The sequence below is a fragment of the Equus quagga genome, chromosome 4 (assembly GCF_021613505.1).
Source record: "Equus quagga isolate Etosha38 chromosome 4, UCLA_HA_Equagga_1.0, whole genome shotgun sequence".
NCBI classification, from domain to species: domain Eukaryota; kingdom Metazoa; phylum Chordata; class Mammalia; order Perissodactyla; family Equidae; genus Equus; species Equus quagga.
In genome coordinates, this window is record NC_060270.1 from 15,382,065 (window position 1) to 15,394,072 (window position 12,008).

Consider the following 12,008-nt stretch of genomic DNA (forward strand, 5'->3'; position numbering starts at 1 on the left):
GGGGTGGAAGCGGCGAGGCTGAAGAGGGGTGTCCAGAGGTGTCTGGGGTTGGGGCAGCGGTGAGAGAAAGAGAGAGAGAGTGTGTGTGTGTGTGCTTGCGTGTGCGTGTTCGCGCGTGCGGTGTCCTCCTGGGGTCGTGCTCTTGGGGGTTTTGTTTGTGTAACTGAGAAGGTGGGGAAATGAACCCTGGAACAAGTGGGAAGGGGCTGTGGGGAGGGGCAAGGAACCCGGGAAGAATTTCCTGCTGGCTTTGGGAAGGGCCTGCTTAACTTTCAGGATGCCCAGTGCTGCTTTGCTTTTCCAGGTGACAGGAGAATTTTGAGGGGTGGGAGGCAGGCGGATCGTGGAGGAGGAGCCCTGAGGATTGGTTTTGTTCCGTTGTGTTTTGGAGACGGGGTGGCAGTGGCAGAGTTACTTGAAAGGTTGTTGTGTTCCTCCAGAGATGTGGCAGTAGAGCTAAGAATACCCAAACCGCACACCAGCGATCCTAAACAGGCACTTGCTGGGTGTGGTGGGGTGTTCTGCCTCCCCATCCCTCCGCAGCAAGTTCAAATGGGTTCGCAGAAGTTTTTGACCCACAGATCACCTCTTTGCGTGGATGGAGTGAAAGGTATATTTTGGATTCAGGCGCTTGTGCCCCCTCCAAGTGTCCTGTACCCAGCTCACATTTGTCACCTAGTTCTTTGTTGCTCAGAGCTTTGCAAACATCAGCCATTGAATGAATTGTAATTTTTGAAATTATTGATTGTGCCAACATTTCTGATTTATTCCACAACTGGGCCCTAAACAGGCAGCCCCGCTCTGTGATGGTTTTTTCATCCCTCTGGTTACAGCCAATAAATCAATCCATTTTCTCAAGGGCAGCATGGGCCATATTAAAACAAGGACTTGTTGGGCTGAGGGGGGGGAGACTGGGGGGCCCATACATCTGGGTGACCTGTTTTCTGAACTTAAAGTGAATCTGAGGCAAGAGCTTGGCCATTTTGAAGTGTGTAACAGGTTTCCCAGGAAAATTTCTGAGGTCTTATAATTGGCACTTTTTAATGGTCTTATAATTGAAACCCAGAAGGTTCCCATGGTAATCCTGAAGCACCTTGGGGTCAGTGGGACAGAGGCAGTGTGGAAACAGCAGTGGAGTTATGATCTTCCTGCCAGATGAGTTTAGGAGTGAGTTTATGGAAAGAGGTAAAAATGAGAGAACTAAGAGCTGCTTCATTGTGCCACTTTGCTGACACTGCCCGCCCGCACGTAGATTTATTACTCAGAGTTTGGCCCTTCAGGAGGCTGGAGGCTGTCTACACCTATGAAATCTGAGAATTGAGATGTCAGGCACCATCCCTTCATCCTCTTTCAAGAGATCTCAAAAGAATAACATTGCAAGAGACATTTTCTCAGGAGAAATTGCCCAAGCCACAGGCGTTGGGTTTACCTGGGAAAGGAGGTTGATAGAGACCAGGATGGTTGGTTGGTTCCTTGGCCACAGCTGGGAAGGGGTGGGGGCAGGAAACAGAGAGGACCCTGCTGAGGTGTTCATTGGTTGGCCAACTTGTGATAAGAGGCTGATTTAGGTTCCCTTCCATCCCTCAAATGGGCCCGGAGATTTTCCTTTCTTTGAAGGGCTCTTTCAAGTGTTTGGGCTCCCAGCTCTCCTCAGCAATTTGTCTGTGGTTTCCTTGGCCTAAGAAGGAGTAGGAGATCTTACTCATGCAATAACTCAGTTGACTTCCCCAGGGACCCGCAGGGTTTAAGCCAGGAGGCAGGAAGTGAGCCTGGCGGTCACTGTATTCCATCAGGCTCTAGTGGTTCTGGGTTCAGATTTTGGTGAGGTCACTGATAGGGTTAATGAAAAAGGATTTTTCTCTCTGTGCTTTCAAACGCACGGGAAGAAGCTGAAGACGACCCAAGTGTACCAGATGATTGCTATCCGCTTCTTTCTTGCCTCTGAATGGGAAAGTATTAACCTGGCACCAAAAGATATTATACATTTGGAGTTTACTTTCTTTCCTCCAAACTCCAAGCCTCCTTGCTATCTTAGAAAATAAGAGAAAGGGGAAGGGAATGGAAATTGGGAGGGAGAGGAAAGAACGTGATTTGTTATGTTTAAAAGAAATCTATTTACTTTGACATATGAAACTTCTTGTCATCTGCATACAATTCAGCAAACATTTATAGTCCATCACACCTCAGGCTGGGAGCTTTCTTGTCCCAGGAGAATAAACTTTCTTAGTCAAAGGGTAGTTTTGCAAACTACCCCCTCCCAATTTCTATTTATTGCACAAGCATCTACTACTAATAAAATATTTTTGAAAATTATCCACAATTCCAAACTGTAACACAACTTTTTGTTCATCCACGTACATACATACTTTTCACACAGTTGTGATAAAGTATAGATTTGTCGTCAGTCAGCCCCGAAGCATGTCTACTTTTGCCCGAAGACTCACTGAGAACAGATACGTCCAACCACCTTGCTGTTGGGGAGAACATCCTAAATCCTGAGGATGCTCCCACATGGAGCCTTCACGTGTAATATTTCCATCATCTATGAGACTGAATCAAATATTTGAGGCTGGGGTGGGATGCAAGAGGATGTTTATTTTTAATTTAGAAATGCTTGTTTACAAAAAGCCTTCCTAAATAGGGCTTTTGCCTCCGTGGAGCCCTTAGGGTTGGTAATGGGTACAGAGGGGGAGGAGGAATGCAGGAAGGAAGGTTTCAAGGATCCATCTCAAGTGGCACTGCCCTGAGGGTTAGGAAGTTTGGGTTGGAGCCCTGGCTCTGCCTGTGGACTCTGCCACATTGACTCAAAGCACTGAAGCCAGCGATCCCCACACCTCCACGACCACTGGGTTAGACCCCCCACAGCTTGCCCAGTCCTTCCTGCCCTTTATCATTCCCCCATCCACACCATCTTTTCCACCATGCTTGTTCATGCCCTTGACAGTTGTTCCTGACACATGGCTGGACTTCCCACTGTCTACCTATTGGCACCCACGCATCCTCCATGAGTCCCACGAACAATTCACTACCCAGCTTAACAATAGTCTAAGTTTACCATCCACATTTCTTCACCCTCCCACATGTGGCTGTGCCCCACCTCATGATACTGTTCCCTCAGTAGGAGCCCTCTGCTCCAGCCTGACCCATCTGGTAGCTGACCCTTGATCTTTGCTAGGTGCACTCCTGGTTTGCTGCCTTACCCCCTACCCCTACCCCAGACTTCTTCCTTGTAAGCCCACCTTACTTCATATGAGGTCTGATTATAACCTTTGTGAGAGACACTTGGTGAATATTGATCAAAGTGGACAGCTGGATGCACGGGTAATGGTTTTGTAAGATCAACAGACTGTTTTCAATGTAATCATTGTCCTTGATCCATTGTTCATTTCATTTCTAGCAAGGAGTCAGATAACTGGAGATTTACAGAAGCCTATGATCTTAGAAAAACTGCTTTTTCTCTGTTTTCTTATTTAGAAAATGGATTAATAAGGAATTAATATGGTTTACAGCAATTCACCTTATAAGAAGCAAACACTTCAGAACTGTTTATTTGGTTCAAAAGATGAGACACTTTCCTTTTTCCTCAGTCCCAGCACCAGCTTCCTGGAACCCATGACCCATGAAGTCTTGTCAACACTCACGCCGTCTGAGGGTGGCAGCAATGGAGTAGAAGAAGCAGGTGAGGTGTTCTGCCCACAGTCCAACATCTCTGGCCCATTGAGTCAGTCGTTCTTCAGGTTTTGTGTCGCCACTTGAAGATAGAGTGTTTCTCATCCTTTACTATTGGAAGGGTCCAGCTTTGAGTGGAATCTGGACCAAACAGGTTGGTTCTAGTTCAGTTCAGTTACTCTTTTCATTAGAGCCTATGGTAGCCTCTTTCCCCAGAGGTGGCCTCGGGAACCCCCATTTCCTTGAGGCAAACTCTGTTCGCCATGTTGGATACAACCATTTACTCTGGGGCTTGGAGTGTGAGGCTGCTGTGGAGAAGTCCTGCCGAGGCTTCAGTGAGGAAGGCCCTGTGTTTACATCTCCGTTGATGGTATTACAGCGAATGCTTTGTGATCTGATGTGCTGGGCAGTGTTTATCTCACAGACCCCAGAGGGACTCTGCGTTGTCCGATCTTCTGAAATGAAGTTAGGAAATAATTTCTCTTTTCCTAGTAGTGAATTTGGCCTTATCTTCAAAGAAGGCCTTTGATGTTTGGGACAGGATTATTGGGCAGTAAGAGGAAATCATAGGAGAAAGATGAGAGCCAATAATACACAGTCAACTTAACTCAGTTGCCAGAGAAAATGTTGAGGAAAGTCTCAACTAGTTCTCCTGGTTAGGAACAGGAAAGTAGATAATATGGCCAGGGTAGGTAGGGTTGAATAAAAAATAACCCAAAAGGAGCCGAGCAGCAGAAAGTATGGCAAAGGAATATTTATTCTTCTCCAAAATGAGTTTGGACAGCATTGGACAAGATGAGGGTGATGACACATGTAGGTTGGAGCCTGCATCCTTTCAACAAGCTTTTCTTGAGGACCTGGTATGTGCCAGGGATCAATACCAGAGTGCACTCCATCCAGAATTCCATTACTGAGGGAAGGAAACGCGGAGCGCTGTGATACACCCTCTCATGTCCAAGTCCTCAGACCAGGCCAGTTAAGAAAGGCTCCTTGAGGGGGCAGGGGCAGTCCCTCAGGCCAAGTCTTGGAGGCAGAGTTGGGACTGGCTGTACTGAAATGTTCTTTTACCTCTGCTCTGTGTGGAGTTCATTATTTTCTCCTGAAAACTTACTTTTCCTCAGTGGACAATAGGCTGAAGTATTCTTCAGAGAGGAGATTTCAAGATCAGGATAGTTTTTTAATTTTAGGAAAGTTAAAAGCTGGAATCTCTGCATTGAATACAGAATCTCAGAAGTTTGAGCCTTAGACAAGTTTCTTTTTTATTTTTTTAAAGATTGGCTCTTGAGCTTACGTCTGTTGCCAATCTTATTTTTTCTTCTTCTTCTCCCCAAAGCTCCCCAGTACGTAGTTGTATATTCTAGTTGTAGACGCCTCTGGTGGTGCTATGTGGGACACTGCCTCAGCGTGGCCTGATGAGCGGTGCCATGTCTATGCCCAGGATCTGAACCGGCGAAACCTGGGGCTGCCGAAGAGAAGAGTGCGAGCTTAACTACTCGGCCATGGGGCCGGCCCCTTAGACAAGTTTCTAAAACCAGTTACTGAATAGCTTTCAGGGGAAAAAGGACAAATGTGTGATTTTTTTTTGTTTCTCATCCGTGTCGCACTTTAGCTGAGAATTCTAGAAACACATGCCTGAATTCAGCATCTTACCTTTCAGTTCCATTTGCCCTTTGTTCTACTGTCTGGGGTAGATTTGCTTGGCCCTGGCATCATTCTCAGAGTAGCAAGTGGGGGGACATTTATTTTAGGGACAGGAGAAAGAGGCTGGGCTCTCCAGTTGCCCGAGACCCTCCTTCACTGCTGAGAGCTGACGTTGGCGCAGGATGGGAGCTGCAGGTAAGAGGAGGAGGGTGTGTGGATCCGCTGGCCTGGAGGTGCCCCACGCTGGGCTGGAATTGGACTCCTGAGGAGAGCCCTCCCCAACCCTGGTCCTGCCAATATTTTTCCAGATTAGTCCCAGCCAAGCTCCTTTACTAGTCTGAACTTACCTAACATTACAATCCCAGCAGTTTTATTAGGTATGGGTCACAGTTAATTGGAGAGGAAAATTGGGGGTTTCTGGGTTTATTAGTTTTCTGTGAAAGCAGAGGCTGCTCTTAATTGTTTCACAGATCATCTTCCCCACTTGCCTCTCTTTCTGCTGTCTTTCTAATGACTATCAGCCCACGGTGGTGTCAGGTAGCTCTTCCTTTTTACATACCTGTGCCCACATGAGGGGATTTCGTAATGCAATCAGTCAGCACAACGCCCTCTTTTTGCAAGTGAGACCACATAAAGTGATGGAAATTCATGGCTGTTTACCTCTGTCATTATGAATGGATGTTTTGTAGTGAACAAGTTCCATAAAAATCGGCTGTTACAGCCAACAGTGAGATTCCAGCGGCTCTTCCAACGTGCGGGCCTTCGAAGCAGTCACCTGCAACCCCTCCTTGACACCACCGGTGGTCTGCCCTCGTGAAGGCCGCTTTGGCTCCAGGTAGAAGCCCCACAGTCAGGTGCTCTCCGTTCTGTAGCCTTCTGTTGCAGAGCTGGAGGCTGGGTAGTTAGGGCTGCCTTTCGCCTGTCTGGACGGTGGCAGCTTGCCAGCGAATTTCGCTGGGTGGTCTTTGACAAAGGAGAGAGGAGGGGTGGGGGAGCTCAGCCCTCCTGCCCAAAGGGGAATAAGAAGGTTGGCAATCAATCCACTGTCACTGAAACACCACAAAGGTCTTGAGTAGGGATAAAAAGCACGGAACAGGTTTCTGAAGGCAGTATTGTGATGGAGTTCATTTCTGTCCCCCTGATTTTACAAACGAAGCCTTGCATGTATGTGGCAAGGGTGGGCACACGCGAGCAGCAGGTACCCTTGATCACGGGAGGGAAGAATTATTATTCTCACTCCATCACTCAGGGAATCAGCTGTGGACCTGGAGGGCAGGCCGCGATTGGCAAATCCCAGTGCCAGTGAAGCAGCACCGCCTGCCTCCGTTGTCCTTCTGGTGATGTGGAGAATGATAGCTGCCATTTAGTGAGCACCTACTGTGTGCCACGTCCTGCACTAAGCACTACAAGCATTGTCCCCAGAACCCCCCAGTAATCCTGTGAAGATGGGCATCGGGAGCCTGTCCTGCAGATAAGGGAGCTGAAGCTTAAATAATTGTAGTGGCTTGTTCTGGTCTCACAGCTGGTAACTGGCAGAGCCAAGATTTCATTGCGGGGCTGCTGGCTCCAAAACTCAGGCTTCACAGAAAAAAGAAAAAAGCCCAGACAATTCTCTCCCCCAAAGCAGAGCCCCCCTAGCTTGGGGGAGCTGTTTCTTTTGCAACTAACAGTGTAAGGGGCAGGTGGGGGCCTTTATGAGACTTGCCTTGAGAGACACAAATTGAAAACTGGGACCACAACTGGGAGGTTTGGCTGGCTCAGCAGCAGCAGCATGAGGGCAGCCAGGCTCTGTGGCCCAGCTGGTGTCAGACTTTGCAGGTCATGCTAAACTCCACCTCCATCTTGGGTCTCATCTCAGAACATGTCTCCTGACTTTTCTCCCTGCTGGGACATCATCTGAATTGGCTGTCTGAATCTCTGCTTCCACTGTAGATGCCAGCTGAATCCATTTGCTCCTCGAGTCTCTGCAAGTCTGATCAAGCAGGTCCTCTGTGCCCTCGGTGGGGTGAGGGGGAGAAGGTGTTTGGCCCAGCAGATCCTTTTACTGGTCAGGAGAAGTGGCAGCTTGTACAGAAAAATACCCTGGGGAAGGAAGCAGCAGCTTTGACAGACAGGTAACTGACAGGAGATGGCACCTTCCAGGCAAATACTCACAGGGCAGCAGGCAGAAAGAATTCTGCAGGCAGTTACCTGCAGACAGCGAGCCAGACCTCTCCCTGCTGGCTGCGGGGAGTGCTGGAGACTTCTGCGGAGGACATGTACTTGCCCTCAGTTTCTCGTTTTCTTTAACATGGAAAGCCTAAAGCCAGGATATTCTGAGTTGGGGGTTGGGGGGTAAGGGAGACACTGGGGTTTAAGATATAATTATGTGAATAACTAGTTGGGTACCCGAGAGGGAGTCATGGAAACTCTCGGTGCCTTTGTTTCCCTGTCCTCGCAAGCTGCCTTCTGAGAGCACTATGAGGATGCTCTAAGATGGCACGAGGGAACACTTTTGATTCAAAACGTTCCTACTCACCTCAAAGCCCAAGGCCTCTGGCATCTGTGCTCACCCAAGATGAGTTTCGGAGAGAAGACATCCTGGACTGGCCAGAGGTCAGAGTCAGCTCACAAGGGCTGCGTCTGCTTCTGTGGTTGTTTCTGTTTCCTAAGGGCAGGGGCCTGCATGGGAAGTGGTTTGGTCCTATAGCCAGAAACCGTTCTGGATCTCTCTGGAAAAGCTGCCTTTCCTTCTCTTGCAGGATGAGGCAGTGAAGTGTCTTGGGGTCCTGCAGGGGTTGGGAGAGGAAGAGATCTCATGGCAGGAGGATGCTGGTCAGCATTCTTCCTGAGAGAGGAAGGAACAGAGGAGTCTGAGGAGTGTCTGGGGGATCCCATCTGAGAGGATGGAAATCTGGAGTGAATCTTACTCGAAAAGATTGAAATGTCGGAGTAAGATGGTTGTTGCAGAAGGGAGCAGTATGTCTGGGGCCACTTCTAGGTTGGAGACCATGTGGCATCCTGGTTAAGGGCAGGCTTTGGAACGAGGCAGGTCTGGAGTATGCCCCTGGGCTAGTTACCTAAACTCTGAGACCCCAGTGTCTTAAGGTTGTTGCAAAGAGGAAGCAAGACACCGCTTATAAAGCAGGTGAAATGCATTGTGAGCATTCAGTAGAAGGCGGCTGTTATTAGGAAAGGAAAGTGGAACAGAATGAAAGGAGCGTTGCTGTAGATTGGGCAGCTAGAAGGGTGAGCAGGTGGAAGCCTGCAGTGATGGAACACCCGCTGGCTCAGGGCTCTGTAGAGATGAAAGAATGGGAAGAAGGGGAGAGAGAGGAGCCCGCCATGGGGCCAGGCCCTGCCCCAGGTGCACCCGTAGGTACCAGTCCTCGGGTCTGGTCCCTGGGAAGAGAATTCCCACCCAGCCTTCTCCTCTGCTTCTCCCCTAATTCAGCATCTTCCATTCTATCAGTTAGACCAAACACCTGGGAGTCATCCTTGACTCTCTTCTTTCTCTCATACTCCACTTTAAATTGGAGAATGAGATTGGCTTTACTTTGAAAATATATTCAGAATCCTGCAACTTCTCACCACCCTAGTCTTCCATCCACATTTCTTTTCTGGACTATTCCTAATTGTTCTCCCTGCTCCTGCCCTTCCCTGACTCCCTGCCCCGTAGTCTCTTCCTCACAGAGAAGTCAGTGTCAACGTCCAAAAGAGAAGTCAGGTGAGGTCACTTCTCTGCTTCAAACTCTCCATGGCACCCATTGCATTCTGAGAAAACTCCAGACACCTTCAGGGCTCTCGGCGCCCCCTCTTGCAGCTCTGGCCTCCCCTCCCGCTCCCCGCTCACCGAGGTGCATTGGCCTCCTTGCTGCTCCTCCAACTAGCTGAGCAACCTCCCTCCTCAGGGGCTTTGCCCTCTGCCTGGAAGGCTCCCCCCTTATCTGCGCAGCTCCCTCCCTCACTTCATTCAGGTCCTGGGTCCCCTTAACCTGATGGCCCTTTATTCAACTGCACCATCATTCTCTCTCCCTTCAACCTAATCTATTTTTCCTCAGTGTTATCACCTCCTGACCTGTATCTATTTGTGCATCTGCTTATTGCCTGCTTTCCCTCTGGAGTGAAAGAGCCAGGACATCAGGGACTTGGTGTTGTTTCTTGCTGTCTTCCAACTTCCTAGAGTAGAATCTGGTAACTAATCAGTGCTCTCTCTCTCTCTCTCTCTCTCTCTCTCTATCTATATATATATATATATATATATGTATTATTTTTACTAGTTTGCAGGGCTCTCCTGAATCTCAAAAGGGGTATAATAAGAGTTTTAAACAAAATGAAATAATTATGTATGGATTTATATAAGAAAAATGCATTCGGGGCTGGCCCAGCGGCGTGGTGGTTAAGTTCGGTTGCTGTGCTTCAGCGGCTCAGATCCTGGGCATGGACCTACACACTGCTCATCAAGCCATGCTGTGGTGGCATCCCACATAGAAGAACTGGAAGGACATACAACTAGGATATACAGTTATGTACTGGGGCTTTGGGGAGAAAAAGAGGAAGATTGGCAATGGATGTTAGCTCAGGGCCAATCTTCCTCACCTTAAAAAAGAAAAATGTATTCTGGGTATACGTAAATGGGAGAATGTGGGAGAGAGGTGCAGAGAAGTCTAATGCTATTAGAGGGTCCGTTTTAGAAAAGCCAGAAAGAATGTGCTAGGCTGCAGCAGAAACAGCCCCGTTCCTCTCTCTTCCTCAAGGTACCTGACCTCAGGAATGTCTATGGCTGTGCCAGCTGTTCCGCCTGGAAGGGGAATGTAATGTCTCTCTGGCCCTTCCACATCACTGAAGAATTTATTGAACTTTCTGCCCAGTGCTGTGCTAGGTGTGACTAGGAGATGCAGAAAAGCCCAGCGCATCCCCTCACTCCACCACAAGTTCACGGTCTCGTTGTTCCTCTGGGCTTTCCTCAGTGTGCCTGGACCATCCAATGTACTGCTCCCTTCTGTAGGCACAGTTGAACTGGAGCTCTGTTGAATCTGGTTTGGAACCACAAACCAGGGACATGAGAAATGTGCAGTGAATTCGAGAATGGTTTGGTTCCCTATTCGCCTGAGGGCCTGGTGGCACCAGGCCCCATGCTAGGCATGCAGGTGACAGAGGTGGTCTCTGCTGCTGGAGAGTTGACAGCCTTCGAACAACGAGGAATAGCGTGTTCAGATGTCCGCCCCGTGGGGGATAGATCTGACTTCAAATTGCATCTCAGTCATTTCTGACGTGGTTCTAGATTTAGAAGCTGAGAAGAATAAAAACAGGGACAAAGATCCCAAGAGGTCTTGTGCTCACAGCAAATGTGCCTGAGAAATGACACTGCCAAGATCCCCAGACCCAACATAGACAGCGTCTCGGGGAGCTGGGGGATGGCCCGAGTTTTCTTTAACCTCAAAGAAATTAATAGCCTTTTTAAAAAAAGGAATTTTGGGTTTACAGAAAATATTTCAATGACAATTACAGAGAGCTGCCACTTGCCCCTCACCCCCCACCAATTCCCCCTATTACTAACATCTTAAGTTGGTGTAGTACATTTGTTACAATTGATGAGCCAATGTTGACACATTGTTATTAACTAGAGTCCATGGTTTACATTGAGACTCACTTTTTACATCATACTTTCTGTGGGTTTTGACAAATGCAGAGTGACAGGTATCCACCATTACCATGTCATACAGAATAATAGTTTCACTCTCTAGAAACCCCCTGTGTTCCACCTATCCAGCCCTCCCTTCCCTCTCCCAAGCCCTGGCAACCACTGCTCTTTTTACTGTCTTTGTAGTTTTGTCTTTTCCGGAATGTCATATAGTTGGAATCACATAGTGTATAGTCTTTCCAGATTGGCTTTTTTCACTTAGCAGTCTCCTCCAGTTTTAAGCTTGCCCCCTCACCCCCATACATGCATCCACCCAGCTGGGGTGCAAGGCACCGGGAGAGGAGGAGCCTCAAGCCTGTGCTGAGACCCATGTGGCCGAGCCTGAAGGTCTGCCGTGCAGCTCCTTTATCGTCGTCCACTGAGCATGCCTGGCCCTGGTGCTACTGGAGTTTAGCCCAGGCTGGTAAACTGTCAGGAGCTGCCTGTGTTTGGGTTCCACATCTGGAAGCATCAGCTGAGCAGACTTTCCCATCCCATTCCTAAATAGAGAGACAGGAGGAGAGCACGGGGCGGTTTGCCTTCCTCCTTAGTAGTTTGTTTTACTTGCTTTGGAACTGTGGATGAGCTCCGGGAAGCAAGCTTCCCCCAGGCACATCTGGTGGGTGGCAGGCCACAGGTCCCTCAGCCTCTGAAGTCGCTGCTTTTGTGTCTGCCCAGGTTCCAGGGGTGTCTGTGCTGAGCCTGGGGAGGGATTGGGCATTGGGGCCTGTTTGTGGTCATTCAGGAGGAAGACAGATCAGGTGCAAAGAGATTGGTAACATTTTCCCTGCCTAGAGGTGCTTCTTTCTCCAGTCAGCCTAGCAAACGAGGATTCCTTGGGAGTTTGGTGGCAGGAACCTCAGTATTCACTGCCTGCACCAGTCACTCCTGACGGTGAGGCTGTCTCTCTGGGGGGTAAGCCGTGATGATGGATCTTATAATGAGAGCAGGAGGAGGAGCTCTTCCAACCCCGCTCCAGCTCTCAACCACAGTTAGGGGAAAGGAAAGTGCATGTGAATGGGGGGGGGGGGGGGGG

General features: G+C 48.9%; 1 protein-coding gene across 7 annotated transcripts in view; it reads left to right on the plus strand.

Moving 5' to 3' along the window:
• BOC (BOC cell adhesion associated, oncogene regulated) overlaps positions 1-12,008 on the plus strand; it is a 71,476-nt gene that overhangs the window by 643 nt on the left and 58,825 nt on the right. For 6 of the 7 annotated variants that reach the window (XM_046659091.1, XM_046659088.1, XM_046659090.1 and 3 more), the window contains exon 2: positions 3,588-3,679. The gene's annotated coding sequence lies outside the window, so the exon portion shown is untranslated. The other variant, XM_046659092.1, reaches the window with a different exon arrangement.